A 10184-nucleotide genomic window follows, 5' to 3' on the forward strand; every position below is an offset into this window, starting at 1 on the left:
ATACTACCAAATGTAAAATAGGTGGCTAGTGGGAAGCTTCTACAGAACATAGATCAGCTGGATGCTTCATGAAGAGCAAAAGGGGTGGGATAGGGAGGTTGAGAGGGAGGCTCAAGAGGGAGGGGATATGGGGACATATGTATACATATAGCTGATTCACTTTGTTTTACAGCAGAAACTAACACAATGCTGTAAAGCAATTATACTCCAATAAATATGTAAAATAAATATAAAAAATCAGACACAAATCTATTTTTCAAAAAATAACAATTCACAGTTCCATCTCAATTGTGATTAATATAAATAAGTACATAAATAAGCAAAACAAATTCATAAATAAAGAGGTATTCAACTCGGGGGAAAAAAAACAAGTAGCCCAGTCCCTTTGGGGTTGGTGTTCCTGTCTCTCTGACTACCTGTAAAAGAGCATGAAGGAATATTGGCCCAGGGAACATCATATGAATTTAGTTGACAATGTGCAGAGAAGGACAGCGTTTTTCAGGGACATGTTGTCATGTGATGAATTTTTCCAGCTAACAAGTCACCAACCCAAACTGCCACACGTTGTTTGGGTTTGTATAGTACTGATGCCTTACTGTTTAAGTTCTAATTTATTTTGTGTGTTCTATGAACTGCAAGAGGTTTTTTTTGGGGGGGGGGGTACACCAGGTTCAATCATCTGTTTTTATACACATATCCCCGTATGCAAGAGGTTTTTTATAAGGAGATTTGGGCTCCACAGGCATGAAGGGTGAACAGTTTTTACTGGGATCTCAGCCCTTCTGTGCCTCAGGGAGGGTAGTATGATGGCTAAAAGTGGCTTGTGGGTATTGGTCAAATTTTCACTGGTGCCAGTGAAGTCGTAGGAAAGAGGACAGGGCTTTCTGGTCCTCATTTGAAGCCTGGATGCTATGAGTTTTAAGAGACTCGGACATCACCCTGAGGAGGAGTCAGATGTGACAACCTCAAGTTCTTGGAGCAGCATGAATCTTTCTCCCCGTTCACAGGGGATATCACAGGAGGTGTCAGCGCTGTTGAGGGAATCTCCTCCCTTGGTCTTGCAAAGAGCAAGTGCCCTGATGGCCACAATTCGGTGGGTGACAGTCACTGCTTATAAGACTATAGGGGCCGGGGAAACCAAAACTGCAACAGAAACTGGGTTAGTAGGGAGTAGAGGAGACAGCAGGGAGCCCATAGGAATGTGCCTCTTGTAAAAGCGCATGCACAGGTGTCTCAGGACTTCCAGGCATGTCTGTCTATCTTGTGTAGCTGAGGTTATTGTCAGGATAATTGGAAAGTTTTGTGGATTCTTGTAACCTCTCTGCAATGTTCTCCTCAAGGCCATTGCTGCACAGGCAGGAAAAGAAGAAAAAGTAGTCCAGGGATATGGCTTTTGTGAGCCAGCCTGCATTCCTGTTGCCTGAAGTGGAAATGATGTCCTGTATTATTTGCCAGTATTTGCTGCCACTGAGACCAGACTGACTCCCAGAGGGCATGACTGGAAAGATGGTGGACTTGTTATAGGGTCACCAAATCTATTTTCAAAAAAAGTGGCATGTACAGATTTTCTTAGCTTGAAGTGTTTTTTTAAAGCTTTATTTAGGTGTAATATACATGTAATGAACTGCACAGATTTAAAGTGAAGTAATTGATAAGTTTTGACATGCACATGATACCTGTGAAAACATCACAGTCATGGTAATGACCATATGTGTTACTGTGTGTTTGTCTGATGTCCTTTTATAATCTCTCTGTCCCTTCTCCACACTGCCCTCCATGCAACCATTGATTATTTTCCCTTATAATAGATACCTTTATGTTTTGTATGATTTATATGATGGAATCCTAAAATGTTTACTTTTGTTTTCTCTTGGTTTTATGTTTTGTTATTATTTTGAGGCTCAATGATGTTAAATGAGGAGCTTTTTTTAATTTTTTGAATAATATTCTTACCATTAGATATAACAGTATTTATCCATTCACCTGTTTAGGGATATTTGGGGTAATTCCTGGTTTTGACTGTTGATAATAAATGGGTGGAAGCAATTGTGTACAGTTCTTTTTTATGTTTATTTATTTATTTTATTTATTGGCTGCATTGGGTCTTCATTGCTGCACACTGGCTTTCTCTAGTTGCTGTGAGTGGGGGCTACTCTTCATCTTTCTCTAGTTGCTGCAGGCGGGGGCTACTCTTCATTGTGGCGTGCAGGCTCCTCATTGTAGTGGCTTCTCTTGTTGTGGAGCATGGACCCTAGGTGCGTGGGCTTCAATAGTTGCGGCACATGGGCTCAATAGTTGTGGCTCACGGGCTCTAGAGCACAGGCTCAACAGTTGTGGTGCACAGGCTTAGTTGCTCCATGGCATGTGGAATCTTCCCAGAGCAGGGCTCAAACATGTGTCCCCTGCATTGGCAGGCAGATTTTTAACCACTGCACCACCTAGGAATTCCTGTGTACAGTTCTTAATATGAATATTTGTTTCCTTTATCTTTTGGTCAAAAAATTAGATTGCAGTGTTTGAATCACAAAGTAGGTGAACATTTAGCTTTTGAAGAAACTAACAAATTGCCATCTAAACATGGTGTTTTTCTTTCTTTTTATTGTAGTATAGTTGATTTACAATGTTGTGTGTTTTTTTGTATTCTTAGCAGCACTCGTATGAGGGCTCCATTTCCTCAACATCGTAGTAAGAACTCAGCTGGTCAGTCCTTTTTTAACTCTTTTAATGAGTTTGCCATGCTTTCTCACTGTTTCAATTGAATTTTTCTAAAGATTCATGATTAGCATCTTTTTAGATTTATATTGCTATCTTTGGTAAAATATCTCCTATCTTCTTCCTATTCTTTTTTTTTTTTTTTTGGCTGTGCTGCACAGCTTGTGAGATCTTAGTTCATCAAAGAGGAATTGAACCCGGGTGCTTGCAGTGAAAGCGCCGAGTCCTAACCACTGGACTGCCAGGGAATTCCTTCTTCTGCCTATTCTTTGATTAATTTTGCCTATTTTCCATTCTTTAATGAGTAGGACAGTGAAACAACAAAGGTATTTGGAGTATTTCACTCATTCTTGAGTGACTGCTTTGTAGAATAATTGCTTTCAATACTCAAAGAACGTCTTGACTTTTTTCAGTGTTTTTGTTACACACAACATAATGGACATATGTACTATGCACTTTAAGATTAATCTTCCAGGAGAATTTACTGTTAGTTCCAAGTAAACTTGACGAATGACACCTTTCCCCAGCCTCTTTTTTTTTTTTTTTGAACATTTACTAATAAGAGCTTATAATTGTATGTATGTTTTTCAAAGACCTGATAGCTAACATTTGAAAAGTAATTATCAGAATCAATTAGGCCTCTGTCTCTCAGTCTCTTTGCAAGGATAGAATCCTAGTTTTCATAATTACCAGCTATCAGACACATCTGCACTAATCGTTTACCTTTCCCAACCTGTTGTAATCTTTCAGTTCTATGACTGAGCTCCCATTCTCCATTTCCTCATTCTCCCTTTTTTTTAATTTTTATTATTTTTTAATTAATTATATTTGTTGGCTGCATTGGGTCTTTGTTGCTGTGAGCAGACTTTCTCTAGTTGCTGCAAGCGGGGGCTACTCTTAGTTGTGATGCACAGGCTTCTCATTGCATTGGCTTCTCTTGTTGCAGAGCACGGGTTCTAGGTGTGCGGGTTTCAATAGTTGTGGCTCGTGGGCTCTAGAGTGCAGGCTCAGTAGTTGTGCACGGGCTTAGTTGCTTCGTGGCATGTGGGATCTTCCTGGACCAGGAATCAAACCAGTGTCCCCTGCATTGGCAGGCGGATTCTTAACCATTGCACCACCAGGGAAGTCCCTCCTTTTATTTATTTTTTTCCTCCTTTTATTTATTTTTTTCCTCCTTTTATTTTTTTTTAAATTTTATACATATGTGTGTGTGTGTGTGTGTGTGTGTGTGTGTGTGTGTGTGTGTATATATATATATATTTGTCTCACAGGTATTTATTTAGTGGCTGTGCCACACAGCATGTAGGATCTTAGTTCCCTGACCAGGGATTGATTCTGCGCCCCCTGCAGTGGAAGTGTGGAGTCCCAACCAGTCACCTCCAGGAAATCCCCTCATTCTCCCTTTAAAACACCAGATCACCTCTGCAGAAGTTATGATGGAGTTCAACTCTTTTTTTCTGCCATCTGTAGTTAATTGAATAAATTTTTTTCCATTTTTGTTTTTATCATTTCAGCTAACATCTGGCTGTGTTTATCTTTCACACCATCAGTCTCAAGAGGGAGCAAGGGAAAATGCTATTTTGGTATAATACAGTGGCTGCATTGTTCAAAGGTGGAGTAGGTGAATGGTCTTCCGAGTTTTGAACTACTGGTAGTAGTGTTCAGGATTTTATCTCATCGTGTTACCAAACTCAGGTTTGGCTGCTCACTGCTGAAAAGCCAATAATGGAGAAGGAAGTGTCAGTAGGAAGGAAAGATACTTTAATCAGAAAAGCTGGCAATCTGGCGAGAAGGTGGACTCATGTCCCAAGACCAACTCTGAACATTCTGGTCAGGCATGGCAGTTTTTTTGTTTGTTTGTTTTTGGCTGTGTAGCACGGCTTGTGGGATCTCAGTTCCCTGACCAGGAATCGAACCCATGTCCCCTGCAGTGAAAGCACAGAGTCTTAATCATTGGGCTACCAGGGAAGGCCCGGCCATGAGTGTCTTTAATAAATTTATTTGCTTATTTATTTAGTTATTTATTTAGGCTGTGTTGGGTCTTCATTGCTGCACATGGACTTTCTCTAGTTGTGGCAAGTGGGGGCTACTCTTCATTGCCGTGCACGGGCTTCTCAGTGTGGTAGCTTCTCTTGTTGCAGGGCATGGGCTCTAGGTGTGCAAGCTTCAGCATGTGGGCTCAGTAGTTGTGGCACAGGGGCTTAGTTGCTCCGAGGCATGTGGGATCTTCCTGGACCCAGGATCAAACCCGTGTCCCCTGCATTGGCAGATGGATTCTTAGGCACTGCACCACCTGGGAAGTCCCCATGATTATTTTTAAAGGGAATAAGGGGGGCAGGAATCTCAGTGCATCGTCAAGGCAGGAGGTTGGTTTCTGCATCCTTCTCTGTTGCATGAAGACTGGCTGAGTCTCTTTGGATGTTATCTTGCTGCCAGGGTCTGCCTGCAGGATTTCTTAGGGAGCTGTTGGGGGTAGAGAGCTAGTCATTCTTTAACTACTTGATTTTTTGTTCTTTTAATCTAGGAAAAGAATGAACAGGTTAGGCAAGGTGTGGTGTACATTCAGGAAAGCATAAGTCAGGAGTGAGTTTAAATTGTTTAGTGACCTCATTCCTATGATAGGTTCTTTCAAGGTTGGGAGGACAGAAATGGGCAAACAGGAAAAGGGCAAAAGAGCTGCTTTCAGTTGCTGGGACGTGATGATTATTTCCTTTGTGATTGCAGGGACTTTTCAACAGTTGGGAATTTGTATTGTCTGAATTAGTGTTCTCCATAAAAACAGAAGCAATAGGATATAAAAATACAATTCCATATCTGTGAATTGTACATTCCAGGACCCAGCCAACCCCAGATGCAGAACCCTCACATCCAGAGGGCCAGCTGCACTGGGCCATATTCTGTAAGGTGGCCAAGCATCTAAGGATTCTGATATCCAGGTGGTGGAGGCTGGCACCAGTCCCCTGTGGATACATCCCCTGAGGGATGACTGTATATAAGAGCACATTTATTGAAGGAGCTGGTTATGGAGACTGAAAAGTCCCACAACCTGCTGTCTGCAAACTGGAGGACCAGGAAATCTGCTGGTATCATTCAGTTGCCAGTCTGAAGGGCCTGCTGTTGTACATCCCAGTGTGCAGAAGACCAAGATCCAGGAGCTGTTATATCTGAGGGCAGGGGGAGGTGGGTTTGTTCTGCACGGACACTGGCAGCCAGTCCAACACATTCATCACAACAGCCTTACCCTAGACTTTCCTGTGAGACCAGAGCACTGCTCTCTGCAGGGTGAGACAAGCACCCTGTGCGCCGTCTCATTCTGGTGACTGTGTGTGTCTCCTTTTACTCACTCTCTTCTGTTTTATTCTTTTGAATCACTTTGATGATAAATACACACTGTGGTCTGATGAACACCTCTGCACTGGTGCCTTCAGGCTTCCAACAGTTCATCTTCTTGCTGCTCTTTGACAGTGACACACACCTTTCTCAGTTCTGCTTTGCCTGTTGGGCAAGGAGAACAGAGGCTCTAAGTGTAGTCTCTAGGTTATAAATTTGTTCTAGAAGATCTCACTATTTACTTAATCAGCTTTGTATATTTGTAGGCTCACTTTTTATGCTGTTTATTCAACTGAGACATTTTGATTCAAAATTGAGCAGTGATGATAACTCCAATTCATATGGCTTGTAGTGTATAAAAACATGAACAGTACTAATAACTACTCAAACACAATTTAGTAAACTATAATGTCATTCACTAGAGGTTCAGAGAATTTTATAATGTGTACAAGAATGTTCAGGGTAGAAGAACACTGCTGATTTGAAATTTATGTTGACACCTAGATTTTCTTTAACTTACAAAGCATTGTAGGAAAAAATGTGTTTCAATTGGAAAGGAAAAGACTTGGCAATACTCTTAGTTGGAAAGGTACATGTGAAATTCAAAGAACTGAAGGAAGATCACTGTCTTTTTTTTTTTCTTTAAGAACTTTTATTGAGATACAATCGACATACAATAAACTGCATATATTTAAAGTGTACAACTTGATATTTTTTCTTATTAGTAATGTATATATGGCAATCCCAATCTCCCAATTCATCCCACCCCAACCCCCCCCCGCTTTCCCCACTTGGTGTCCATATGTTTGTTCTCTACATCTGTGTCTCTATTTCTGCCTTGCAAACAGGTTGATTTTGTACCATTTTTCTGTATTCCACATATATGTGTTAATATATGATATCTGTTTTTCTCTCTGACTCACCTCACTCTGTATGACAGTCTCTAGGTCCATCCATGACTCTACAAATGTCCCAATTTCGTTCCTTTTTACAGCTGAGTAATATTCCATTATATATATGTACTACATCTTCTTTACCCATTCATCTGTTGATGGACATTTAGGTTGCTTCCATGTTCTGGCTATTGTAAACAGTGCTGCAATGAACACTGGAGTGCATGAAGACCACTGTCTTTTTAGGATTTTTTGTGATGGGGCCAGTGGGTAGCAAAGAAGCAGAGAAAGTAGGTATCCGAGGTTATCTCAAGGGTCAGAACGTCACAGTGTTTGTAGCAGAGATGATGGCGCTCTGTGAGGAATTAATCAGGTAGGACAAAGAATCATAATTGCTTAAGATAAAAAGTGCTAAGTTTAAAAAATGTGCTGAGAATTCACTTTAAATAAACTTATTTTATTAAAATATTTTAACAACTTTTAATGTAAGATTTCTGTTTGTTTTAAAAAGTTCTTAGTAGAGGGACTTCCCTGGTGGCACAGTGGGTAAGACTACACCCAGGTTCAATGCCTAATCCAGGAACTAGATCCCACATGCATGCCGCAACTAAGTTTGCCTGCCAAAACTAAAGAGCCCCACGAGCCACAAATAAGGAATCCATGAACCTCAACTAAGACCTGGTGCAACCAAATAAATATTTTAAAAAGTTCTTAGTAGTAATGCCTTTACAGAATTTAGAGTATTCAGTGGACAGCTTTTGGAAGTTATGTTTTTACAAAAGTCACTTTTAGGAATTATTGTGAGTCATTAGCATCTGCGGGATACTTTGAAATAGTTGAAGTCTCTTTGCCTGTTTATCCCACAGCTTTAGTAACTCCACTGCCTTTTATTACCACTAACATTTATTAACAAAATTATTCTCATGTGTTGAAATCCTAACTCCTAAGTGACTGTATTTGGAGACCAGGCCTTTAGAGAAGTAATAAAGGTTAATTAAATAAGGCTGTAAATTCATTAGGACTAGTTTCCTGATAGGAAGAGAAGTAGCCACTAGGAGTAGTATGCTCCAGGGACAAACAGCCATGTGAGGACACTGTGAGGATATGGCCATCCCAAGCCAAGAAGAGAGGCCTCAAGATATACCAAACCTATTGACACCTTTCTTGGACTCCCAGCCTCCAGAAGTGTGAGAAAATAAGTTTCTGTTGTTTAAGCCAACCTATCCATGGTACTTTGTTATAGCAGTTCTAGCAGATTAACACAAACATGATTACTGCATTCTCTTTACCAAATAATGAGGCTCAACATGCAAAGAGACAGCTAGGAGAGACAATCGGTATAATTCTCAAAATGGTAGAAAACTATAAATTAGCTTTGGGGGAAAGGGAATTTAATATAGATTTTCCTATTTTGCTTACACTACTGTTGGAAACCAAAACTTAGCTCCAATTTGCAAAGTCCAAAAAGAAGCCTAGTCATGAGAGTCAGACTTTTAAAACTGAAAATCACTCACGTTTCCTACAAGTGTGTTGTGGGTTACAGCTGTCGTGAAGTAGCAGGGGCTGACTTACCCTCCTGTTGTCAACTGTGAAACGATACAGAATACGAGCAGTGGCTCCCTGCAGGCACTGGACAGACAGTGTGGGGTGTAACCCTGAAGGAAGAGGATGCTTCCTCCTATCCTCCCACCAGGGCACTTCCCAGACCTGCACAGGGAAGCAGAGCCCAGAGAGCAGAGGGTGGAGGCAGCAGGGCTCAGGGCTGGGCAGACAGCAGGCAACCCTGCACCTGAGTCCTAGCAAGGAGGCCCTCCTTGGACGGTGCGTGGGGCATGGGAGGGAATCCAAAGTTTTAGGCCAGGCTTTGCTGGTCCCCCTCCCCACAAAGATGGATACCCTGTGTCTCACATCAGAGGTCAAGTGCACACAGCTGCTTCAAAGGCTGCGCCCTCACTTTTCCCTCCAGAGGCTGATACCTAGCTGTTAGCACCCAAGCACGTAGCGAAATTCTTAGGAACAGGTCTACAGGGCGAGATGCAGCTAGCAGGAAGTGCCCTCTCCCTCCCACACCCCTCCCCCAACTCTGTACTGGGCATGGCAGCCAAAACTTACCTCAGCCAGTGGGATGGGACAGCCTACCTCAAGAAACAAGAGAAACTGCAAATAAACAATTTAACTTTACACCTAAAGGAACAAGAAAAAGAATAAATGAAGCCCAAATTTAGTAGAAGGAAGAAAATAATAAAGATCATAGCAGAAATAGATGAAATAGAGATTATAAATACAATAGAAAAGATCAAAGAAACTAAGAGCTGGTTCTTTTTCTTTAATTTTTAAAAATAAATTTATTTTATTTTTATTTATTGGTTGTATTAGGTCTTCATTGCTGCATGTGGGGCTTTCTCTAGTTGCAGTGAGTGGGGGCTTCTCATTGAGGTGGCTTCTCTTGTTGCACAGCAGGGGCTCTAGGCACTTGGGCTTCAGTAGTTGTGGTTCCCCGGCTCTAGAGTGCAGGCTCCGTAGTTGTGGCACATGGACTTACTTGCTTCTTGGCATGTGGGATCTTCCCGGCCCAGGGATTGAACCCATGTTCCCTGCATTGGCAGGGGGATTCTCAACCACTATGCTACCAGGGAAGCTCTGAAGAGCTGGTTCTTTGAAAAGATAAAATTGACAAACTGTTAGCTAGACTTACAAAAAACAAACAAAAAACAAACAAAAAAAAGAAGTAAGGTGATGAAACCAGAAACAAAAGAGGAAAAATAACAGATACCACAGAAATATGATTATAAGAGAATGTTATGAATATCTATACACCAACAAATTGGACAACCTAGAAGAAATGGACAAATTCTGGAATCATACAACCTTCCAAGACTGAATCAGGAGGGAAAAAAAATCTAAATAAAGCAGTCACTAGAACAGAGAATGAAACAGTAATCAAAAAACTCCCCAAAACACAATCCAGGACCAGACATCTTCACAGGTGAATTCTGCCAAACATTCAAAGAAGATTCAATACTTATCCTTCCCAAACTACTCCAAGAAATTGAGAAGGAAATACTTTTTGTTGTTGTTTCTGGGCCATGCCATGCGGCTTTCAGGATCCCAGTGCCCCAACCAGGGATTGAACCTGGGCCCTCGGCAGTGAGAGCATGGAGTCCTAACCACTGGACCACCAGGGCACTTCATGAAGCCAACATCATCCTGATACCAAAACCAAAGACAACACACACACAAAAAAGAATT

The sequence above is a fragment of the Hippopotamus amphibius genome, unplaced genomic scaffold (assembly GCF_030028045.1).
Source record: "Hippopotamus amphibius kiboko isolate mHipAmp2 unplaced genomic scaffold, mHipAmp2.hap2 H_1, whole genome shotgun sequence".
NCBI classification, from domain to species: domain Eukaryota; kingdom Metazoa; phylum Chordata; class Mammalia; order Artiodactyla; family Hippopotamidae; genus Hippopotamus; species Hippopotamus amphibius.